This window comes from Lathyrus oleraceus, chromosome 6 (assembly GCF_024323335.1).
Source record: "Lathyrus oleraceus cultivar Zhongwan6 chromosome 6, CAAS_Psat_ZW6_1.0, whole genome shotgun sequence".
Lineage (NCBI taxonomy): Eukaryota > Viridiplantae > Streptophyta > Magnoliopsida > Fabales > Fabaceae > Lathyrus > Lathyrus oleraceus.
Genome location: NC_066584.1, coordinates 223,003,373 through 223,030,125, shown reverse-complemented (window position 1 = coordinate 223,030,125; position 26,753 = coordinate 223,003,373). Strand labels below are relative to the sequence as shown.

Here is a 26,753-nt window from a genome sequence, read left to right as displayed (position 1 = left end):
GTGCCTCCGCTAGAAGAGAAGGAAATGACCAAAATCTTTCTGAAGACCTTGAGTTCATTCTACTATGAGCGGATGATTGCTAGCGCTCCTTCTGATTTCACTGAGATGGTGAATACAGGGATGCGTTTAGAAGAAGGAGTCAGGGAAGGGCGCCTGACTAGAGAAGAATGCTCTTCTACCAAAAGGTTATGGGGCGTTTGCAAAGAAGAAAGCTGGTGAGGCACATGCTGTGACCTCCCATATTAAATCTAGAAGACCCTCTGTGAAGAGGAAGATTGTGCGTCCCGCTAGTAATCAGCACCAGGTGGCTCATATAGCACCTGTTTTCAGAGAAAATCAGCAATATCAGCATCATAATCAGAACCAGCAACAACAACATCAACAATATCAACAACAACAACACCGTCCTCAACAACAGGCCTACCAGCCTCGAAACAACAATCAAACCGGCACAAGCTATGATAGGAAGAGGGTCACTTTTGATCCTATTCCAATGACCTATGCCGAATTATATCCTTCTTTAATTGAAAGGAAATTGATTACTCCACGTGACCCACCTGCTATACCTACCAACCCTCAGTGGTGGTATAAGCCCGAGCTTCACTGTGTTTATCATTCCGGTGCTCCCGGACATGATGTGGAGAACTGTTACCCTCTCAAGACCAAGGTTCGGGACCTTGTTAGAAGTGGTATTCTGTTTTTCGAGGATGTAGGTCCTAACGTCAAGAAGAACCCATTGCCCGAGCATGGGAAATCTGCTGTTAATATGGTTCAGGGTTGCCCTGGTAAATATAAGGTCCGATATGTCAGCCATATCCGACAATCTTTGGTCGAGATGCACAGACTGTTGTGTGAATACAATCACTACGGGCACAACCATGACAGTTGTCGTGTTTGCACTGTCAATGAGAGAGGATGTCGTCAAGTTAGAAAAGACATCCAAGAAATGTTGGATCAGGGTGTAATAGAGATACTTCAGAATTGTGACGAGGATGAAGTTAATGTGATATCCCCTGTATTCAGGATACCTGAGCCTGTTGTTGTCTGTTATGATGGAAGCAAGCAGAAGGCTTCTCCTACTCTCAAAATTAAGCTGGCTGGCCCTGTTCCTTACTCTTTGTACAAGGTTGTTCCCTATCATTATAATGCTGTTGCATTGGAAGATGGGAAGGAGGTGCCCTTACCCTCTACTTCTATTGTGAATATTGCTGATGTCAGTGGATTGACCCGTAGTAGTCGTGTTTTCTCGGCGCCGCCGAAACCCCAGGCTGACACCTGAAGAGCTGATGCTGCTGATAGTGTTGTCCGTCCGATTGGGAATTCTTCTTCTTGTCCGAATCCGGCACTTGCTGCTGACAGACCTGCCGCTGCTGTTAGAACTCCTGTCCTTGCTGGCCAGAATGGCGTGATTAGAGAGGACTGTGATGAGATGCTGAGGCTCATCAAAAGGAGTGAGTACAATGTTGTATATCATCTTCTACAAACGCCTTCAAAGATATCAGTGTTGTCTTTGTTAATGAATTTTGAGCCACACCGAGAAGCTTTGCAGAAGGTGTTGGACGTGGCGTATGTAGACGATGACGTCACAATAGAGCAATTTGATAGCATTGTTGCAAACATTACTGCTTGCAACAATCTGAGTTTCTGTGATGCTGATCTCCCCGAGGAGGGAAGAGACCACAATTTGGCACTTCACATCTTCATGAACTGCAAGGATGATGCCTTGTCTAATGTGCTGGTAGACACAGGACCATCGCTGAATGTGTTGCCAAAATCCACTATGGCTAAACTTTCATACCAGGGGCCTCCCATGAGGCAGAGTGGAGTGGTCGTCAAAGCTTTTGATGGATCCCGCAAAACTGTGATTGAAGAGGTTGAACTCCCAATCAAGATAGGACCTAGTGATTTCCATATCACTTTTCAGGTCATGGATATCCACCCATCATATAGTTGTTTGTTGGGCAGACCATGGATTCACGAGGCAGGCGCCGTGACATCCACCCTACACCAAAAGTTGAAGTTCGTGAAGAACAAAAAGTTGGTGGTGGTAGGGGGAGAGAAGGCTCTCTTGGTAAGCCATTTGTCTTCCTTTTCTTACATTGATGCTGAGGATGAGGTTGGGACGCCATTCCAAGCCTTGTCTATTGCTGAGCCTTCTAAGAAAGGAACTTCTTCATTTGCGTCCTACAATGATGCGAAGTTGGCCATTGAGCATGGTGCAACTACTGGTTTAGGACAAATGATCAAGCTGGAAGACAATAAATCCTGGGCTGGCATAGGGTACTCTTCAGGCACTTTCAACGAGCACGGTCTGTTTCAGAGTGGTGGTTTCATCCACACGGTCAAAGACCAGGAAGCTGATGCAGAGGAAGATTCTGGCAACTTTGTCATCCCTGGAGGGGTCTGCAATAACTGGGTCGTTGTTGATGTTCCAACAGTTGTCCATAAGTCCACGTAATGTTCATTTTTGTTTAAAAACCCTTCTCCCATGCCAAAAGGAGAAGTGATGACATTGTTGGCACATAAATACAATGATATTCATTCAATAATTACATGTTAAATGTTTGTTTTTCCAAATTATTTTCACTTTTTGCTTTTTTGCATGAAATTGGTGATCACCATAAAACCCTAAAAATAAAATAAAATCAATCTTCTCATTTGCATAATGATTTGCCTTGTTTGAATTCTAAAATCTCTTTTATATCCAAAATCATTATGCAGGTTGATCAAACCCATTGAACATAATGATCCAACACCATCTCCCAACTTTGAGTTCCCTATATTTGAGGCCGAAGAAGATGATGTTGAAGAGATCCCTGGCGAGATTACCCGTATGCTTAAGCACGAAGAGAAGATCATTCAGCCGCATCTTGAGAATCTGGAAACAATCAACTTGGGGTCTGAAGATTGTGTTCGAGAAGTGAAGATTGGGGCACTCCTTGAAGAATCTGTTAAGAAGGGGTTGATTGAGTTGCTACGAGAATACGTCGACGTCTTTTCCTGGTCATATGAAGACATGCCTGGTCTGGATACTGATATCGTGCAACATTTCCTGCCTTTGAAGCCCGAGTGTGTGCCTGTGAAGCAGAAGCTCATAAGAACTCATCCTGATATGGTAGTGAAGATCAAAGAAGAGGTTCAGAAGCAAATTGATGCGGGGTTTCTGGTGACTTCTACGTATCCTCAATGGGTGGCCAATATTGTGCTTGTGTCTAAGAATGATGGAAAAGTCCAAATGTGTGTGGACTATAGAGACTTGAATAAGGCTAGTCCGAAAGACGATTTTCCTCTACCACACACTGATATGTTGGTAGACAATACAACTAAATTCAATGTCTTCTCATTTATGGACGGATTTTCCGGTTATAACCAGATTAAAATGGCACCCGAGGATATGGAGAAGACAACATTCATAACACCTTGGGGAACACTCTGTTATCGAGTGATGCCCTTTGGTTTGAAGAACGCCGGAGCCATGTATCAACGAGCTATGACTACCTTGTTTCATGATATGATGCACAAGGAGATCGAGGTATATGTTGATGATATGATTGCGAAGTCGAGAACGGAAGTTGAACATGTAGAGCACTTGTTGAAGCTTTTTCAGTGTCTGAGGAAGTACAAACTCCGTCTGAATCCGAACAAGTGAACATTTGGAGTTCGTTCCAGCAAGTTATTGGGCTTTATTGTCAGTGAGAGAGGTGTTGAGGTTGATCCTACCAAGGTCAAAGCAATACAAGAAATGTTTGCGCCCAAAACTGAGAAGCAAGTCCGAGATTTTCTTGGGCGCTTGAATTATATCTCTAGATTTATATCCCACATGACTGCCACATGTGCGCCAATATTCAAGCTCCTCCGGAAAGATCAGCGTCATGATTGGACCGAGGATTGCCAAAAAGCCTTTGACAGTATCAAAAAGTATCTGTCCGAGCCTCTGATTCTGTCTCCGCCTGTGGAAGGGAAACCCTTGATTATGTATTTGACTGTTCTTGAAGACTCTATGGGTTGTGTCCTTGGTCAGCAAGATGAATAAGGGAAGAAAGAGTATGCCATTTATTATCTGAGTAAGAAGTTCACTGGTTGTGAGTCTCGATACTCAATGCTTGAGAAGACATGTTGTGCTTTGGCTTGGGATGCTAAGCGTTTACGCCAGTATATGTTAAATCATACGACTTGGTTGATATCCAAAATGGATCAAATTAAGTATATCTTTGAGAAGCCTGCTTTAACTGGGAGGATTTCTCGTTGGCAGATGTTGTTGTCTGAGTATGATATTGAGTATCGAGCTCAGAAAGCTATTAAAGGTAGTATCTTGGTTGGCCACTTGGCACATCAACCAATTGAGGATTATCAGTCTGTTCAGTATGACTTCCCCGATGAGGAGATTCTGTATTTGAAAATGAAAGATTGCGATGAGCCTTCGCTCGATGAAGGGCCAGAGCCTGGTTCCCGATGTAGCATGGTGTTTGATGGCGCTGTGAATCAATATGGAAATGGTATTGAGGCAATGATTATTACTCCTCAGGGCATACATTTTCCTTTTACAGCAAGGCTAACTTTCAAATGCACGAATAGTATGGCGGAGTATGAGGCCTGTATTATGGGTTTGGAAGAGTGTATTGATCTTAGGATCAAGCATCTCGATGTTTATGGTGATTCGGCCCTTGTTGTGAATCAGGTTAAGGGTGAATGGGAGACGAACCAGCCTGCCCTCATCCCATACAGAGATTATGCGAGGAGGATTTCAACGTTCATTACTGAGGTTTACTTCCATCATATTCCTCGAGATGAAAATCGGATGGCAGATGCTCTTGCTACACTTGCTTCGATGATTATGGTGAAGTTCTGGAATGAAGTCCCCAATATCACTGTGATGCGCTTGGATAGACCAGCTCATGTATTTGCAGTTGAAAAAGTAAAAGATGATAAGCCATGGTATCATGATATCAAGTGTTTTCTTCAGAGTCAGATTTACCCGTCTGGGGCATCTATTAAAGATAAGAAGACTTTGAGGAGATTATCTGGCAGTTTCTACCTCAATGGCGATGTGCTTTATAAGAGGAATTTTGACATGGTTCTGCTCAGATGCGTGGATAGACACGAAGCAGACCTGTTGATGACTGAAGTCCATGAGGGTTCATTTGGTACTCATTCCAATGGACATGCCATGGCAAAGAAGATGTTGAGAGCAGGCTACTATTGGCTGACAATGGAGTCTGTCTGCTGCAAATACGTGAAGAAATGCCACAAGTGTCAGATTTATGCGGATAAGATTCATATTCCCCCGACACTTCTGAATGTGATTTCATCACCATGGTCATTCTCCATGTGGGGAATTGACATGATTGGCATGATAGAGCCAAAGGCGTTGAATGGTCACAGGTTCATTCTCGTAGCTATTGATTACTTCACCAAATGGGTTGAAGCAGCGTCCTATGCTAACGTGACCAGGCAGGTGGTTGTGAAGTTCATCAAGAATCAACTCATATGTCGTTATGGTGTGCCAGATAAGATCATTACTGATAATGGATCTAACTTGAACAACAAGATGATGAAAGAGTTGTGTAGCGAGTTCAAGATTGCACATCATAATTCTTCTCCTTATATACCCAAGATGAATGGGGATGTTGAAGCTGCTAATAAGAATATCAAGAAGATTATCTAGAAGATGGTTGTCACGTATAAAGATTGGCATGAGATGCTGCCATTTGCTTTACATGGCTATCGTACATTTGTTCGCACTTCAACAGGGGCAACCCCATTCTCCCTTGTATACGGCATAGAGGTTGTGCTCCCCGTGGAGGTTGAGATCCCATCAATGAGAGTCTTGATGGAAGCCAAGTTGACTGAAGCTGAATGGGTTCAAAGTCGTTATGACCAAATGAATTTAATAGAAGAGAAGAGATTGACTGTCATGTGCCATGGTCAGTTATATCAGCAAAGGATGAAGAAAGCCTTTGATAAGAAGGTCAAGCCTCGTGTGTTTCGAGAAGGTGACCTTGTGCTCAAGAAAGTTTTGTCTTTCGCGCCCGATTCCAGGGGCAAGTGGACTCCAAACTATGAAGGTCCATATGTTGTTAAGAGAGCCTTTTAAGGCGGTGCTTTGATACTTACAACTATGGATGGGGAGGATTTCACTCGTCCTGTGAATTCAGATGCAGTCAAGAAATACTTCGCCTAAAATAAAAACAGAATAGCTCGCTAAGTTGAAAACCCGAAAGGGCGGCTTAGGCAAAAATGAGCGTCTCGGTGGATTGAAAACCCGAAAGGGCGATCCAGGCAAAAGTTCGAGACATGAAAAAAAATGAATATATATATATATATATATATATATATATATATATATATATATATATATATATATATATATATATATATATATATATATATATATCCCGCTAGATTGAGTACCTCATCCTGGGGCAATTTAGGCAAAAATTAGGGATTTGGCAAGTAACTGCATCCTGACTAGACTTTGCTCTACAACGCTAAGTTGAAAACCCGAAAGGGCGGCTTAGGCAAAAATGAGCGTCTCGGTGGATTGAAAACCCGAAAGGGCGATCCAGGCAAAAGTTCGAGACATGAAAAAAAATGAATATATATATATATATATATATATATATATATATATATATATATATATATATATATATATATATATATATTATATATATATATATATATATATATATATATATATATATATATATATATATATATATATATATATATATATATATATATATATATATCCTGCTAGATTGAGTACCTCATCCTGGGGCAATTTAGGCAAAAATTAGGGATTTGGCAAGTAACTGCATCCTGACTAGACTTTGCTCTACAAACTATCTTCCGTCAAAAAATTTCGCTCAGTCATCGTCAACTGAAGCTTCAGATACATTGGATTCAGAGTTGGTGGAGAAATGGTCATTATGTTCAATGTACCCTTTTTCAAATATATATCACCAATTTCAAATTTGTAAAGATCCATTGAGTCTTGCCATTTGCAGACTACCATTCCATCAAATAAATTTGAGCCTTTATCCAATTCTTTGCACTCTTATTTGCTTCTGTTCAACAAATGTTTGCATGTTTAATTGATAAATATCATTGTTTTAAATAAATAAAATTTTCATAAATTGTTTTTAAACAAAGTGAACATTCACAAAAGACTCAAAAGGATAATTGGGACGTCTTCGGTGCTCTCCCAAGGATAGTATAATCTCCGAAAGGGCAAGACATTTGTTCATATTCCTAGCATATTTGTGTTTCTCTTCATCATCTCTCAGGTTGTCTCCTCCGCAAGCGCAGAAGAAGATTATGCATCACCAAATTCCCCAGAGAGTCTGGAGCTTTGATCCTGATTTGTTTAGAGAAGTATATCTATAACACCACTCAGATCCCCTGAGAATCTGGAGTTTGGCCTTAATCTTCCGGCTCCCCAGTGAGGTTGGATCCAGCATCTGTGTTATCAGTTATATGGTTGTCATCCCTTGTGTGGATTGACCTAAAATCCCTTATAGATTTATAATTAGTATGCTATCTTTTCGGAGAAGTTGGTTTTCCCTCATTCAGATTGGAAATCCTCCGCGGAGTGAGCAGAAACCCCCTCATGAGCAGTTGGTTTGAAACTTATCCCCTGTGGATTCGCCTACATTGATCTCCAGTAGGCTTGCCTCTCGTCCATCCTCAACAGGGTTATTCATCTTAGACTTCCCCAGTCTGGTCACCAACAGATTATTCCCAGCTAAGCGCCTACAGTTTCTCCTTAGCAGAGCGAATGATGAAAATGTTTATTTTTCTACCCCTAGTGGAGCAATGTTTTCCTTTTCCTCGGCAGAGATTGGCTTCTCCAGCAGTTTGAGGAAATGAGATGGTTGTTGGAACTTCTGTTTGGTGGTTATTCCCCATAAAGTTCCATCTTTCTCCTTGATAATTTCCCCAGCGGAGGGATTGGTTCTCCTTCTCCGTAGTAGAGATATTTTCCTTATGTGATTAGAAGTGAATGATTTATTTGATGTGCTTCTGTTTGGTGGTTGTTCCCCCATAGAATTCCACATTTACCCCCCTGATAAGATCCCCAGTAGATTTCCTTTCTGACTGATCTTATCCTTGCCTCTGCGTATTGTTGGAAGATCTCCAGCTTTGGTGATTGTGATCCCTCGCTTATTCCCAACCGCGGTCTCTGATCTCCGGTGATCTTGCTTGTGCCCCTAGCAGTGATCTTTATTCCCGGCAACAACTTCGCTCGATCCTTAGCATTGGCCTTTATCCCCTGCAGAGATTGGTGTTTCCTGGTATTTGTTGCCCTCACCAGATTGGATGTTCTCCTGTGGGCCTGACTTTCTCTTTTTGAGAAGTAGTACTGGATGTCTGTCTATTGGTTCTTGGACCTGGTTGTGTTAGATATGTCTGTTTGTCAGCATTAATCATACATAAACCACGCATATACATGCATAATTTTAACATTCTGATATTCATGTTGCATTCTTTGCCATATATCTTTGTTTGTTATCTCCTGCTATTTGGCGATACATATTTTCCCCAAGAAGATGTTTGTGTCTGATATCTCCATATAGAGTCAGCCCCATAGGCAGAAAGTGTCTATCCTTTCTTCCATATTCCCCACTGAGTTATGTCCTCGTGGATGATTATTATTTCAGTTTCCTCTAAAAACATGTATTGGGATGGAATTACTCCCTTGAGTTATATCCTCATTGGGTTGAGTCTTGTTTCATTGTGTCTCTCTAGTTGTTCCTAGAGTGATTGCTCTTGTTATTTTCCCTGCACTTCCCCGTAGTTTAGATGAAGGATTGCTCAGTAACCAGTAATCGTCCATCTTTTCCCCGACGGAGTTTCTATGGCCTTCTACCCAGTAGTCGGTAGTTGTAAGCCCTATTTCTGTGGTTTACTACCCAGTAACCGGTAGTTGTAAACCCCATTTTATTCCCTTGCAGAGTTAACCCTTGATTTTGTTCATCCTAACCGATGACGGTTACTCTCTTCCGTGGTTTTCTACCCAGTATCTGGTAGATGTAATCCCCTCCTTGTTGGTTATCTTTATCCAATATTCGGTATTGATATTCCTTCACCTTTTGAGTATACCACCCAGTAACCGGTGATATATCTCCCGAATCATTGCCTTCGTCAATGTATCCCCAGCGAGCCATCTTTCATTTACCCTTGTTTGGTAATGATCATTTGTCCCTTGATTGGTCATCATTTTGTACCCAGCTGTCGATATCCCGATATCTTTTCTTTTCGGTCGATTTATCCTTTATTAACCCAGTAACCGATTGTTGATAATCTTCCACGCGAGTATGTTATCTACGTTTTGACGGTAATAGATAATATATCCCATGCGCTCTTCAGTTGAAGTCTTTTCTTCCCCAGTCGAGTAAGATTCGTATTTCCTTATGGAATCAAATGTCCATCCTGTAATCGAGTTCGCTTTTTCAGCCCTCCCTTCGGATGATGAGTGTTTTGGAAATATTCCCCAATTCACGCCTGGTTGGTCACATATTATATGCCTAGTAACCAGTATCCCTGGTGTTCCTTCCTTTCTGCTCCCTATTATGACTTGGTGTCCCTTGTGGTTTCAGATGTTCCTGAGTTGAAATGCACCTTTTTAGGTCTTCCTCAGATGTTTTGGATGAATGATATCTCTCACCCTTATATCAGTCTTAGATATTCATTATCCCTGAGCATGTTGTTCTCTCACCCTCATAACGGTGTTTGAGCACAGGTCTCTTTGAGCTTATTACCCAGTAACCGGTAATACCTCATTTGTTTCTTTCTCAGCTGAGTCCTTTGTGGATTTTCCCTGTTTGAGTCCCTTAGAAGGTTTTCCCCGTCTGAGTCCAGATTTTTATCCGAAGTATCCTTTGTGGATAATTTTGCTGTATTGGCATATTCCCCAATACCTGCATCTTTGCGTCAGCTCGAGTCTTTCCATTGATTTATTTTCATGGAGTCCCTTCGTGTCTCTTAGCAAGTTTCAAGTCGTGACCTGCTCACCCATTTTATCCCCTTTATTCCCCGGTAAAGTCTCTAGAGTCTCTGTCCCATTTAGGAGTGTATTACTCTTGTGGATTTTCAATTTCTCCTGATTTATTTTTCCTTTATGGACATATATCCCCACAGAGTATTACCTTTTGCATACATACATTTGCATCATGAGGTCTCTTAGGGACCAAAATTCGTCTCTTTGTTATTATTTAAGACCATTCTACCTCGTCGAGACAAAGATTTTAACCTTCACTTCTCCGACTAGAATGACCTTAAATAGGGGCATCTGTAAGACCCTAATTTTGACCCTAAGATCCCTCATGGCATCATATCATTGCACTTTGCATTTGCCTCAAGAATCATAGCATCTTGGCTCCTTAACCTTAGGGCTGAGACTTATGTGAGTTGGTTTGAGACCACCAAGCATGCTTGAATTGTATATTATTGCTTTGCTTATTTTTTTACTAACCAAAAGCACAAAAATATGTCACTAACATCTTTTGTTTTGTAGCTTGAGCAATCATGTGATCCAAGGCTCCTAGGAGGCCCCTATGCTCATTGATGTGGCTAGATGAAGCTGAAAGCAAGCATGACAATGGTTCCTAAAGCTCTAAATCATCATATATGCCTCCCAAGTATCTCAATTTGTCAATTTGATCAAGATAAACCAAAGGGATTGAGGATTGTTTCCCAAGGAAACCCTAATTCAACTGTGCATCAACTGTGCCTTGTTCATGAAGTAACCTCAACCCATGATCAAATACAATCAAGGTAAGTTCTTCCATTCATCATTTCATGCATATTTGAGCTTATGTGAGTATCCTCAATCATCAATTCATCAAGATTTGAAGATTGGACTTGAGAAGTTGATCAGTCAATTCATCTAACTATTTTGAAATCCACTGAGACCTAACATCTGATGTGTTTGTCAAATGAAGATGACCCCAAGATAAAAAATGTTCTTAAGAACTATATGAACAAATTTCATGTTCATAAAAAAATGATTTGAATCTTGGAAGGTCATCATTCATTTCAAAACATTATAGGTCATTTTGACTGAAACCCTAATTTTGGGTCAAATTTCCAAGGACCTAACTCACTCATTTTTCATGATTTTGAGGTGGGATCAAATGCATTGGAAAGTTTAAGATGTCTAATTCATTTGTTATGTTGAACAAATTTTCATAATCCTAAAATAAACACATGTGATAATACAAAACATTATAGGTTACTTTGGACCAAAGTCATTGAAATGTGAAAAAGTCCAACTTCAAGTGCCCATAACTTTCTCATAAAAAATCCAAATGATGAAAAATGTAATTCCAAATTGATTGTCTTGAAAAGATCTACAGCTTTTACATTGAAGGTTTTGTCATTTGATGTTTGCATCATTGAAACAGAAGGGCTTGAAGTTGGTCCATTTTGGTAAAATTCACATACACATGTTTTGTACATTGAACTTCATGGCCTGTTTTCATAAATTTCCCAATCCCAACTGGATTTTTGTTCAACATAACAATTGTTCCTCATGTCAAGACCTCTCCAACCATTACCCACATGACCATGTTTCATTTTGGCAAAGTGCATTTTCGAAGAGATGAAGATTTATGTTCATTTATGCATAACATATCCAAACTCCATGCACAAGCCAATTCAATCAAATTTGCACGTCCAAAACACCTCAATTAGACTTCAGCATGCTAAACCAATTGCATTTGGTCCTCCCATGCGCCTGTAAAGGCCCATGCATGGAGGCCCTCATTCCACATGCACATGAATTTTGCCTTGCTTGCATCAGCATTCACTATAAATACAAGTGCTCAGCTTCATCCATTTCCATCCTTAAGGCGCCTAATACTCTGCAGAATTGGAATCCCATCCTTCACCTAAAGGAATTTTGCATTTTCTCTTCAATTTTTCAGTTTCAATTTTCAACTTCCATGGTTGATTATTGAACTCTAATTCCTTAGCCTAGCTTCATTTCCATCTCAAGACCAAGCTGCAACAAAGAATTGGGAAGGATCGTGCCTCATAGATCTGCACTTTAAAGGTTGTCGTTCAAACTTTTTCAATTCGAAACTCACTGGGTCTTGCTCATTTCTTGTGTTTGTTGGTTCCTCTGAAGTCCTCTCATAAGACGTAATTGATCTGTGCATTTAATTTCATGAATCCATCAAATTCAGTTTGAACTCCATAATTTTCTATCTCTGATTTCTCCTTCTATGAGAGTCTAGAGTAGAAACCAATGGCACAGGGGTGATGTACATCACCCCAGCTTTCCAATGATATGAGGATCGCGCGTTTCGGTGAACTTTTTAAAACCTGCAATTCCACCCGAGCTGACTTGCATCTGGACCGTTGGTTGTTATTTCCAGTTTGAATCATGGCATTTAGATGTTATGACCTTTAATAATGATGCATGTTTCGCCTTTGAATCTGGATCACCATGAGCGCGTGCATAAGGGCCTTAGGATGTGCCACCTCATTTATTGAAAACTGATCCAACGCGCCAGGCTTTTTGCAATTTTTGATTTATTTCATTTTATTTCAAAAATCCATATCTCTTTCATTTTACATCCAAAAAATATGGGACCAATTGCATTATTTCCCTTTTAAATTCTAGTTTCTGAAAATGATTTTTAATATGTTTTATTTTTCCATTTGATATTTTTTGTGAATTTTCTCTTTTCTGGTTATTTTTAACTCATTTAAAATAGTTTCCAATATTCAAAAATGCCAAAAATATTTTCTTAATATCTTTGAATGATGATGAATTTATGAAAAATATTCTCATCAATTTCTTAATTGATTTGAGATTTTAGTTCAATTATGTTATTTTTTATTCATTTTTAATTGTTTAAAAATAGTTTCTGGTTTCTAAAAATGGTGAAATTTTTTGTCAAACTTTGTTTGACCTTGTTGAACTTAGGATGATCCAATTGGACTTTTCCAAGTTGATTTGAAATGGATTTGAAGTTTGACCTTTAATTGTTTATTTTAATTCAAGTATTATTTTAATTCTAAAAAATACCAAAAATATTTATTTGTTGCTTGACTTATAAACTTCATCTTGCTTTTGTTTACCATTGGTTGACTTTGATTCTGTTCATGTTTGATCAATGTGTGTTGGATATTTCATTTGAATTCCATTTATGTACATTTCCATTTCTTCTTCTTCTTCTTCTTTTTTCTTTTTGATCAATGAGTTAATGATTGGTGGTTAGCCTTGACATATGAGAGGCTTAACCTTCTTTGTTTCAACTCTAATTCATCTTGATCCAAGATCAAGTGAATGGCTTTGCATTAGAGATAGGTTGCTTCTTGGTCAAGCAAAAAACCTAAATCCATACAAGATCATTCTTCTTTCCTTTTGGCATGGCAAGTTGCAGGAGCTTGGCTTACTAGTCATGGTCTCTAACTTGTGTTTGTTGCCTATAGTTTTATTCACTGGCCTTAGATAAGTGTGGTTACTACATTAGTCCACTTACGATTGCTTAATATAGCGCTAAATTTCCTTATGGCACACTAACACTAACTATTAATCACTAACTTTTAATTAAAGCATTTAATTCTTACAATTTACTTTTATGCAATTTAATATCTTGTTCATTAATTCATTTTCTTTTGCCCTTTGCTCACTTGAGCTCATGTTTATGTTAATGCAATTTTCCTTTTCCTCACTTGAGCACATTATTGTGTATATACTATTGTGCTTGTTTTGTTTTGATTGTGTGAACCCAATGCAAATGGAGAAAAGGACTTAGACTTTAGGATCTTACCTATGCAAAAAATGGAGTCAAAGAGCAACTAGGCCTCATGCATTTAGAATGCTAAACAAAGAAGAAAAATTGTCAAAGAGCAACTAGGCCTCATGCCTTTAGAATGCTTAATCTTGAAGAGTATGCACTTGAAAGGATCCTAATTCTAAACTCACTATTGTCCATTCTTTGTTTGTATTGTGGAACTTTTTGATTTGTGTGTTCTTGTGTGCTAGGGATCCCAAACTTGCCAAGTAGAAGAACCATTGTCATGAGCATCCAAAGTGAGAGATACAAAAGCAAATTGGAAGATTCCTAGGAGCTTGATTGTTATTTGCTTGATTGCTTGAGTTGTTTACTTATTGCTTGCTAAATCCAAAGGAAGGAGTAACTTGGATCATCAATATGATCTCAAGAAGGGAACTCCATGTGGTTTTATTTCTCTTCCTTCATCTCTGCATGTTTAGGACTCTAGCCCTTCTTCTTCTTCTCTCCACTCTAACCCAAGTCAAACTTTTGTGCAAACATTAACATTACTTTTCAAAATTAGAAACCTAAGCATTATGCTTTTGATTTTTCAAACTTCTTTTCATAACACTTATTTTGAATTAAATCCTAAGTCAACTTTGACCTTACTTTGTGAATCTTTTTCATTGGTAAATACAACTCACTCAATTGTTTTTGTGGTTTCAATGGCCACTTCTTGCCAAAGCTTTTCATAAACATTAGCTATTAGGTTTGAGTTATCTTAGAGGATGACATAATACTCACCTATATCCTTAGTGATGGACTATAAGTCTTCCATGCTTATTATACGGTTAACCCCTCACTAGCATGTTAAAGCTCTCCTCACATGGTGGATTTGTGGTTTTAGGTTGAGTTTTCTCCCTTTGATAACAAAAGACCTTAAGGCTTTTGACCAATCAATTCACCAACTTCTTTTGAGATTTTTACCCCGAACTACGAGGTTTTGATCCTACCTTTTAAGATGGTACGTAGGCAATGGGTTTATCCATTCAAACATAAAATTGTAAATAACTTTTACATTCTTCTCTCATCTCCCCAATCATGTTTGCACAAATAATTTTTACAAATACCAACCTACCTTACTACATTTGTAAAAATGGCTCCCTTAGAGTACTAAGGATGTTTTGGGTGCTTAAAACCTTCCCATTGCATAACCAACCCCCTTACCCCGATCTCTGACATTTTAATTAGTTTTTGTTTTGATAAAACTTCTCGGTTTTTGTTCACTTTCTAACCTTTCCTTTGGATAAATAGAAGTGCGGTGGCGACTCGAATTGTATGATTTACTTTTGATTTAGTCAATAAATCTAAAGGTAACGAATACCCCACTACAACAAGATAAAGTTTGTCAAAGATAGATTATGTGATGCATGTCAAAAGGGAAAACAAACCAAATCATCTTTCATATCAAAGAATGTGGTGTCCACTACAAGGCCACTACAGTTATTGCATATGGACTTATTTGGTCCATCAAGAACAAGAAGCTTCAGAGGTAATGTGTATGATTTAGTTATTGTTGATGATTTATCTAGATACACTTGGACATTCTTCTTAGTGCAGAAAAGTGATGCATTCAAGGAATTCAAGAAATATGCAAAGCAAATTCAAAATGAGAAATCTCTAACTATTGCCTCCATAAGAAGCGACCACTGTGGAGAATTCCAAAATGCCTCCTTCAAAGAGTTTTGCGAAGAACATGGAATATTTCATAATTTATCGGCACCAAGGACTCCTCAACAAAATGGAGTGATGGAGAGAAAGAATAGGTCACTTGTGGAACTTGCAAGAACAATGCTTAGCGACTCAAATCATCCAAAGTATTTTTAGGCGGATGCATTGAGCACGGCATGCTATGTAAGTAATAGAATTATTATTAGCCCTATATTGAAAAAGACCCCTTATGAACTCTTCAAAGGAAGGAAACCAAATATCTCTTACTTTCATATATTTGGATGCAAATTCTTTGTCCTCAACAATGACAAAGACAATCTAGGTAAGTTCGACGAAAAGTCAGATGAAGGTATATTTCTTGGATATTCTCTTACTAGTAAAGCTTATAGAATATATAATAAAAGAACATTAACAATTGAAGAATATATGCATGTTACCTTTGATGAAACTAACTCTTCCGAGGAGGATATTGTTTTGTGTGATCATGATGATATTGTAGAAGTTCCTCAAAAAGATACTTCAAGTGAAAACATTGATAATCAACCCAATCATCAAGATGAACACGTTCAACAAAAGACAAATGACAATGATCTACCTAAAGAATGGAGAACTCATCGGGATCATCCAATTGATAAAGTCATTGGTGATATAAGCCAAGGCATTGCAACAAGACTAAATCTCAAAGATGCATGCTTAAATATGGCATTTGTTTCACAAATTGAACCCTCCAAAGTTGATGAGTCCCTAAGTGACGACCAATGGATAATTTCTATGCAAGAAGAGTTAAACCAATTCAAAAGGAATCAAGTTCAGGAAGTTGTTCCTAGGCCAAGTGGTAAACACATCATTGGTACCAGATATGTATTTAAGAACAAGCTTAATGAGAATGGTATAATTGTTCGAAACAAAGCAAGGCTGGTGGCCCAAGGATACAATCAAGAGGAAGGCATTGATTTTGAAGAAATATTTGCTCTGGTTGCAAGGTTAGAAGCTATCCGTTTATTACTTGCTTATGCATGTTTATTAAACTTTCAGTTATACCAAATGGATGTCAAGAGCGTATCCTTGAATGACTACATCAATGAAGAAGTCTATGTTAGACAAACCCCAGGCTTTGAAGACTTCAAGAATCCTTCACATGTATTCAAGTTAAGGAAAGCTCTTTATGGCCTAAAGCAAGCACCAAGAGCATTGTATGATCGTCTCAACAACTTTCTTTGTGAAAAGGGATTTGAAAAAGGTAAAGTTGAGAAGACCTTGTTTATTAAGAAAATTAAAGGTAACACGTTATTGGTTTAAGTATATGTCGACGATATCTTATTCGGTTCAACAAACAAAGAATGTTGTGAAGAATTTTCATCAATGATGCAAGGAGAATTCAAAATGTCCATGATGGGTAAGATGAACTATTTTCTCGGACTCCAAATTAAGCAACTAAAGGATGGCATCTTTATCAACCAATCCAAGTATTGCAGAGAATTATTGAAGAGATTCAACATGGATAGTTACAAGACTATGTCTACTCCAATGGGATCCGAAACTTATGTCGATGAAGATGAATCTGGTGTCTCAATTGATATCACAAAGTATCGAGGTATGATTGGTTCATTGTTATATTTGACGGCAAGTCGTCCTGACATAATGTTTAGTGTTTGTCTTTGTGCGCGATTTCAAGCAAATTCAAAGGAATCCCATCTCACCGCAGTTAAAAGGATCATGAAGTACCTTAAAGGAACAATGGATGTCGGCCTATGGTATCCTAAAGGTAGTATTTTCAATTTAGTTGGTTATTTTGATGCTGATTATGCAGGAAATAAAACTGATAGAAAGAGCACTAGTGGTACATGTCACATTCTTGGAGATGCATTAGTATCATGGGCTTGCAAGAAACAAGCATGTGTTGCTCTTAGCATGGACGAAGCAAAATACATAGCAGCAGGTAACTGTTGTGCACAAATACTTTGGCTTAAGCAAAAACTTTGTGACCACGGACTCGATCTTGGATGCATTCCTCTATGTTGTGACAACACAAGTGCAATAAATATTACAAAGAATATGATCATGCACTCAAGAACCAAACATATTGACATTCACCATCATTTTCTTCGTGATCACGTGCTTTAAGGAGATGTTGAAGTTAAATTTGTGGATACTCATAATCAACTTGCCGACATTTTCACAAAACCTTTGGCACGAGAGCCTTTATACAAAGTTCAGAGAGAACTGGGAATTTTGGATAAACAAACACGTAGATTATTCACCTAATGTTATGTTACAACAATAATCAAAGGTGCACATGCGTTTCTAACTCAACTATTTATTTTTTTAAATTTATTTCACGGCTCTCTACTTCTACTCCCTTATACATGATTCATTGTATGTAATATGCATGAAACTTTATTGAAAATATGTTTGTTTTAGTTTTTTCTCTGGGTAAATCGATTTACCCATGATGTAAATCGATTTCCCCATGAAACAGTAGCATTGTTTTTTTTTTTGTATTTGGCTCTTTTTGAACTGGGTAAATCGATTTCCCCCTGAAACAGTCGCATTGTTTTTTGTTTCTAGCATATTTTGAACTGGGTAAAACGATTTACCCATGATGTAAATCGATTTCCCCTTGAAACGTTTCATTCCTTTTGCTTTCTGGCCGTATGGTAATTGATTTACCTGTGGGGTAAATCGATTTACCCCTCCGCATTCAAATTTTTTTAAATTTTTTTATTTATTGGTTGGTCCAATCACATCCCTTCTCTCTCCCATTTAAAAGCCAATTTTTTTCCAAAAAACTCACTTTACCCTAGCAGCCAGAATCTTCCTTCTTTGTGCTCTCAACTCAAAAATTTCATCTTCCCCAAATCACCCAAAAACTCCATTAAAACTTATCTCCATCATCTCCAAACCTTTACTCATGGCATCAAAACTGAAGAGGAAAGTTGGAGCTGCTGGAAAAGGGAAAGAAAAAGCTTCATCCTCATCTATGGATGTTCAATATTTCTTCAAAGACTACACCCCAGAGGAATTGGAAAGATATCAGAAGTATTATCAAAAGAAGATAGTACAGACCCCCAAATACGGTGATCTTTCCTCATTTCCTGAAGAATGTTTTAATTTTCAAAATAAATTAATTTCTCCAGGATTAGGGTCACTTATCACTTCTTCTGGTCCTTACTAGCCATATTTAGTGAGAATGTTTTACTGTAACATGTGTATTGAGAGTGGAAAATTTGTTACACATGTTAGAGGGAAAAGGATTGCTTTGACCCCAAAAAACCTTGGTCAAATTTTGGACATTCCCTCTGGTGGTAACATGTTATTTGATCCGGAGGATGAAGAATGGAAGGAGTATAATAAGATATAATTTTATTTTGGTTTGAGTAGAATATAGGAAGAAAAATATCATGAAAAAAGGGTTGAATCACATGGTGGGGAAGAACCGCCAAAGGATTTTTGGAGTGCTGGAAATTTCTTCATTAATGATAGATTGCTACATTATTTATTGGTTTATGTTATGATCCCGAAAAATTCCAATCATTGCAATATTACCGATGTGGAAATGCAAGCCTTGTATTCTATTAATAATGACATTACACTTAATTGGTCACGTCTCATTCTTCACCATATGATGTCTCACACCACCAAGCTTAAGCCTCTTTCATATGCTTGGTTCATCACTCGTATTATGGAATACTTTAATGTTGATTTTGATGATGTTGAGTATAGTCTTATGGATACAAGAAGTCATAATATTTCTATCAAGAATGTGGACAAACAGATGGGCTATCGGTATAATTTGGAAACAAAGACGGTTATATTTATTGGTGGCAATAATGAAGAAAATGAAGAGAATCCTCAAGAAGGTGATGGTGGTGAAAATGTTCCTCCTCCAAATGGTCCTCCTTCAAGTGGTCCAAGTAACCAAGATCTCTTTGACTTCGTGACAACCCAATTTGCCAACCTTAACACCTCTATCAATGACCAATGGGCTTCAGCAAATAATCAAATTACGCGCAATCATGAAGCCACCACCAACCGTATCAACTTTCTTCAAACCGATATGAACCAACACTTTTTATATCTCTACTCACATCTCAATATACCTCCATATTATCCAAATAACCCGGTTGTTCCCGCTCCTTTGTATACGCCCATTCAACAACAGTTTCCATACTAAGACAACAACTACAACAACAACAACAACAACAATGATATGAACCAACCTTAGTGTGTCATTTTGTGTGTATTGTTCATGTTATATGTTGCTTATAGCATATTGATTTCATTATGTTTAACTATGTCTCTTATTTGAACTCTTTTAATGTAAGGTACTTGGTACCATAACCTTGTTTGTTTGCATTACTTATGATTTCAATTTTGGAATGCATTTGGGGTTATTTTTTTTATATAAGTTATGATGCATGTTCTATTTTATACTTGTTGTTATATTATCTTTCACCCATCTTTCCCTTCTTTTTGATAATTTCAAAGGGGGAGAAAGGTGTTATGAATTATGCTTGTATGCTTGTGAATTTCCTAAGGTACAAATGATACAAATACTCCTTCAAAATGATCAAGTCAACATGATTATGAGCTTCACAAATTAAGGGGGAGTTATACATTTTAGGGAGAGAAATTTTCTTTTCCGGATTTTGTAATGCATCAAAGAGGATTATTTGTCATCATTAAAAAGGGGGATAATGTGAAGTCAAGCTTCTCTATGATGAATGTATTTTGATGAAGACAAAGCTCCAAGTAACAAAAAGGAAAAGATGTTACTAAATGATAAAGCATCTTGATTCAAGAAGTTAAGCTATTACATTTCAAGAAGGTATAATGAGAATATTTACCTTCACTAAAGTCTTAGATGCTCAAGTATTCAAACATTCATTGCATAACCTTTCCTTGTGCATGGAAAACGACTTAGGCTTAAATTCCTCATTTTCAAACTGGGTAAATAGATTCACCTCTTAAGGAAATCGATTTACCACTGAAGCCTACACATTTTCCAAATGCAAAGAATAAATTTTTCAACTAGGTAAATCGATTTACCACTTAGGGAAATCGATTTACCACTGAAGCATTACATTTACAGAAGAAAATTATTAATTTCTTCAACTAGGTAAATCGATTTACCTCTTAGGGAAATAGATTTACCACTGAAAGTTTTTGAAATTATTTTTAACATTGCAACAGAGAAATCAATTTACCTCTTAGGGAAATCGATTTACCTCTTAGGGAAATCAATTTACCACTGTAAGTTTTTGAAAAATTTTAAACGTTGCCACAGGGAAATCGATTTACCACTGTGCGTTTTTGAAAAATCAGTAGCTTTTCTAACACCTCTTCTTGCACCACTTCATGGAATTATTTGATTTCAACTTGATAATTGTTCATGATCTTTTTTAGAACATTACCTTGTTTCATTGGAGGTGTTATGCACATATAAATACATGATCTTTCAAATTCAAACTTCACCTCTTCCAATCAAACTCTTAGAATTTTCAGAATTCACATCTCTTGTTATCAACTTTCATTCAAGATATTTTCTGCATATTTTCATATCATTCAAACCAGAAAATACTTTAGCAATCTAACATCTTTTTGTTTGTGAGTTATTGTCATTGGAATAGAAGATCAAGTACATTGATATATCACTTAGCGTGATCATTATACTACATACTTTACATTCAAAAACCATTATTGTAATCCATATCTTATTTTTCAGATTTGTTGAAAATAAGATTGTTTATTTTGTAAACACCTTGCTGTCCAGGATTGTTGGAAGCAAGAGAGATGAGTTTAGGAGGATTGTTCTCATATCAACTTGGTGAAAATAAGATTGTTTATTTTGTAAACACCTCCAAGGAAAGATTATTAAAATAAGACAAAACCGAAAAAATTATCATAGTACCTAATTCAACCCCCCCCCCCCCCCCCCCCCCTCTTAAGTGCACACTCAACTTACAAAAAATATGTTTGGTGCATTTTTATTTTATTTAATTGCATTTTATATTTATGTGACCTTTTTGAACTTCTGTTGGTATTGGATCATGATGGTTTGGACCATGAGTCTCATCAAACCCAATGGATCTTGGGTGTTGATGGGGTGAAAACCATAATCCACCAAAATGGATGGTTGATTTTGATGATGAATTTATCAAACCTTTGGTCTAATTTGGGTGTGGCTTCTCTTGTCCCCTTCTTCTTCATCTCTTTCTTTTCCCCTTTTGATCAATTGGATAACTTGTGTCCATCTTACTCATGATGTGTGGATTGGTGCTTGATGAACTTTCATCATTTCAAATCTACCTCCTAATTGATCATGGATCATTTAATGTACTTTGGAGTGATGAATAAGTTTGTTCCAAGTGTCATGAAGTATGGGTTGAAGTAATGGACCATCCTCCTAGCCTTTGTGCTTGATCATTCCTTCTTTTCTTTTTGTGTGGCATGACTTTAGGAGAATGATTTACATATCATTTCTCTAGCATGTATTAACATTAACATTATTATTGACTGACCTCAAATAGTTGTGACTTCTACATAAGTCCAATTACGATTGCTAAACATAACGCTAAATTTGTCCCGAAAGAAAAGGAATTTTTATAAGTGAGACTGTACGTCTGTTACTCCTCATGGTATTGTGTGAAAATATTTCTCCCTTTTCATTTGTGAGAGCTAGTGGCATACTTGTTGATTTTATCCAAGTTGGAGCCCTCCTCATAGTGATGTATGGGTTCATGTTTTCATGCTTATGGGTGAATAGTTGAGTGATCTCCAAAGAATTAACAAGCCATATTTCATTTTTTATCACTAAAATTTACCAACATCTTATTATATTAACTTTATTTTAATGTCATTTAGTTTATGCTTTTATTTCTTGTTATTTACTTTATGCCTTTATTTTAGCATCTCATATCATATTTGCTCTTTGTACACTTGGACCTTTGTTTATGTTTATGATCTTTTTACTCTGTCCATTTGGACTTCTTTTTCTTTTAAGAGATTAATAAAGAAAAAACCCCTAAATTTTTTTGATTCTCTTAGTTCATGGACTTGAGGTTACTATCCTTAACATTGTCATGGAGTTATGGACTTAAAGCTAGGATCTTGACCTTTGCTTTGAGAGATTGTGATTTGAGACCTTGAGATTCATCTGATGCCTTTGACTTTGGACTTCTATATGAAGACTTGGTTTGGTTATTTTGGGTTTCATCTGATACATGGATTATTATTTCCTTATTTGGCTTGCTTGAGACTTAATCCAAAGGAGGGAATTCTTGCTTGACTTGTGTCTAAAAGCTTGCTATCTCTTAGTTAGATCTTTCCTCCCTAACTTTTACTTGGATAGTCTCTTCTTCTCCTCCCTCTCTTTAATTTTCAAATCTCCTCTCTCTTTTTCAAAACATTTGTGTTTTCTAACTTGAACCACTTTCTTAACAAACCTTGACTTTTTGTCAAGTGATTTTCAAAACATTTTTCCTAATAAATGCTAATCCATTTTAAGCATATTCAAATCAATTTCAAAATACTAAAAATGCATAACTCATTTAAATCATTTTGTGTCCTTTGTGCAATTTTCCTTTTAAAACGTTTCTCAAAGTTTAGACATGAGTCATTTCCATAGTTGAGATATAATTTTCCTATCCTCAAAATATTGATGATAATTCTTTTCCATCTATGAGAGCTAGTGGCATACTTGTTGATCCTTACTCAAGTTGGAACTCTTATCGTGATGACGCAAAGATCTCATACTTGTGGGCGACTAGTTGAGTATTCTCATTAAAATGACAAAATGTATTTCCATTAAAAATGAATCAAAACAAACATCTTTGTTATTTTTACCACGACCTACGAGGTTTTGATCCTCCATTGCACTTTGTTGGTACGTAGGCGTGAGACTTCAAAAGTCTTGGCAACCACCATATAAAAGAGAAATATTTCTTTCCCCATCTCTCTAATCTTTTGCAAACAACACCCTTTTCGAACTAAAATGTACATATTTTCAAAGAGATTCCCATGGAGTATCATGGATGTCTAGGATGCTAATATATTCCCTTTGCATAACCAGCCCCCGGACCCTTATCTCTTTTTATCAGTTTTGTTTTAAAACTTCTTCGGGATTTGTTCGTACTTTTTCCCTTTTCCTTTGGAAACAATAAAAACACGGTGGCGAATATTGCTTTATGAGTTAAGTTAATCAATAGCTTAATCTCTAATTTTTTACCGCTACAAAGGGCAACTAACTTCTTCATTCAAACATACTAATAGTAACCTAACCAAATTAACTCCTAGCATTCAATTAACAAAGTTAACAATTTTTGCATCTACTAACTGTTCATCATCTAAAAACCCTAACAATATTTAACTTCTAATTGACATAATGTTTTTAGCATTCCAAGCAAATAATTATAACTAACTTCATAAGTTAATCAACAAGAGCCCTTAAATAATAAACTGACATCATAATCAAATTAACCTTCTTAACAGAGCTTTCAAAATCAAGAGAACATTATAACGAGCTTGCATATAACAGTTGATTAAATACTCACTCTAACTGCAACAATAGCAGATCTAACCGATTTTTAACATGTTAACATTTCTTCACTTTGAACGGATGGATTTCAATTACAAAGGCATAGTTCACTAAAATACAACACAAAACCAACATAGCACATTCCCTAACTGAACTAACTAAATTTCAATACAAAGTTAACTAACAGCTAAGCACCTAACTGATTCAATAACATTACAACTAAGTCAATCACAATTACACAATTAACCTTAACTCCATAACTAACTAATTCTAACTAAAATCTCTAGCAGTGTGATAACAGAGTTTTTTCCTAACTAACTTACACTGAACTAAAATTAACAGAGTTAGCTCTGTTAAATCTCCAATCTCTATAGATTCATCACATCCCCAATCATTGAATGGGACCAATGACTTCACCAATTCATCTCTAAATTTTCATCTCCCTCATTCACTCTCTCTCCCACCAAACTCTCACATAGAGCTCTATTTGGCAGCCATTGAAGCTTCAATTGTGCTTGAGCTAAACCTCAATTTCACTGCATATTCCCCTCATACACGAGATCCTCACTCTCTCTACACTTTCTCATGCATCACAAGGCAAAGAAACAAGAAGCATAACAAGCATTAGCAACGAATAAGAAGGACCGGGAAGAAGAATGAGTAAGGAGAACAAATCAAACTCGGGGAAGAACTCACCTTTGATTTTCCTTTGGATTGCATTTTTTATCGACAAAATTCACCCGGACAAAGCTCTGTCTCGCAAGTACGTACGCTCCTTCGAAGCTTTCCACATTGCTCAATATGCTATGTTGATCTTTCATAGATTTAGGGATTTATTTTAGCATCTCTTATGTTTGTAACAGTTCGAAGTATAGAGGAGAGATGAGGATGACGAGATATTGTTTTGATTGTTGGAGATTCTGGAGAATGCGAAGATGGTACAAACAGAGGAATGCGAACATGATATGATTTCGTTTTCAGGTGTGATTGATGAGTTCAATTGAAGGTTCCGTTTTAGTTTGCAAGGGATTTTAGAAGTGATATAAATCGATTTTGACTGAGTCTAGGTTAGGCCTTGTATTGTTGTCATTGGCTGATATCTATTGGGCAAGGCACATATGGGCTTAGAGAACTTTCATTCCCATACCCCCTACACGACCTCTATACTCCCTCTAGAAAGCACAACCACAATTGTGGGCTCAGTGGCCTCTTGGCCCACTGATTTTGCTTCTGCACTCCACCATGCAGTGTTGCACCCTGGCCCTTTCTTTTATTTTTCACTATTTTTACATATTATTTTTATTTTTCTTTAACTTGTTTCAATTCCTTTTTTAATTTCATGTTTAGAACATTGTTATTACTTTTAACCTGGAAAAATACTTAGAAATGACTTGTGCTTTTTAGGTTTGATTTGCTTATTTTCATTTAATCCATGATTTGATAAAAATAACCAATTAGTGAATTGTTTAGAGATTAATCATTAATTTGTTAGGATTTTGATATTTTTTTTAGGATTAGCTTCGTAACTAATTTCTAATCAATAACATTAACCATGCTCCCCTTTGTTCTATGTTATTTTAGAATTAGAGGCATGTTGCTTTAATTCCCCTTAGAGTTTAGGTTTAGAGTTCCAATGCTTGATCTGCAATTGAAATTTCACCCTGATTGATTGAGTTGATTAAAGTCTGCTTTGATCAACTAAATCCTTTGATTGTGCTTATTCCCTCAGTCTAGTCAAGTGATCAGAAAGTCTCTTAATCACTTAATAAGACTAGTCCCCTGTACTAGAGCTACTTTGGATCTCTCAAGACTTCTTCCTCAAGTCTACACAAGTTAGACACAACATTCTAGCCATACTGAAGGCTAAATCACTATTCAAGCACAACAAAGGTCCCTCTTCAATACTTGTCAGTTGCAATTCGAATTGTGTGTCATGAGCCTTAAGTAGTGGAAAAGGGGTGAGACAGATAATTCATATCCTCATTCTGAATATCTTTGGGTAAGGGATGAATGACCTAGTTGCTCAGATTATTCACCTTTACTCATATACTTTATTCCAATTTGAATCAAATGATTTCTAAGTCTCCTTCTTTACAAGCAACACTGCATCATCATGATCAACAAACAGAATCATCTTCAACACTTGTCAATCATGATGAGAGTTACACGCCACAAGCCTTAAGCAATGAAGAATGATGAGAGAGATCATTCCTATCCTTGTCTAGAGTACCTTTGAGTATGGGACGTAGGCCCCAGTTAATCAAAGTAGTCACCTTCGTTCATAGGCTTTAGTGAAATTCGAGTCAAACAATTGACAAGTCTGATTCAACAATCTACATTAATGATACATCTTCTCTTTAGATCAAACACAATAATCCTCTTGGACATCCATACATATTTTGAGTTAATCACCTCTTGGTTGAACACCCATCTTTGATTTGCATGATAATGATTTTTCTTTTTAGAGGAAGATTTTGAAAGAAATTGAAAAATGATTTTTGAATGATCTGCATGACAATGATTTTTATTTTTAGAGAAGATTTTGAAAAATGAAAGTGATGTGAAATAAAAAATTGTCATTATTTGTTTTACCAATAAATAAACAACAAAATTAATAACTGATCATTAAAGCATCGTCATGCATCGTCATGCAGATCATTAATAACTGAATCATTGAACATGACAATGGTATAGTTCCCTATGACTTCGGCCTCCCGATTAACCAAGCTGAAGAGGATGGTAGAGAAGACTAT

The 26,753-nt window shown here is 37.1% G+C and overlaps 1 long non-coding RNA gene across 1 annotated transcript; it reads right to left on the bottom strand.

Moving 5' to 3' along the window:
* Positions 1–24,039: 24,039 nt before the first annotated feature.
* LOC127097160 (uncharacterized) lies at positions 24,040–25,086 on the bottom strand. Its single transcript, XR_007792934.1, has 2 exons — positions 24,697–25,086; positions 24,040–24,573 (listed from the first exon to the last, which is right to left on the bottom strand). It is a non-coding gene; the product is annotated as an uncharacterized LOC127097160 (long non-coding RNA).
* Positions 25,087–26,753: the final 1,667 nt, after the last annotated feature.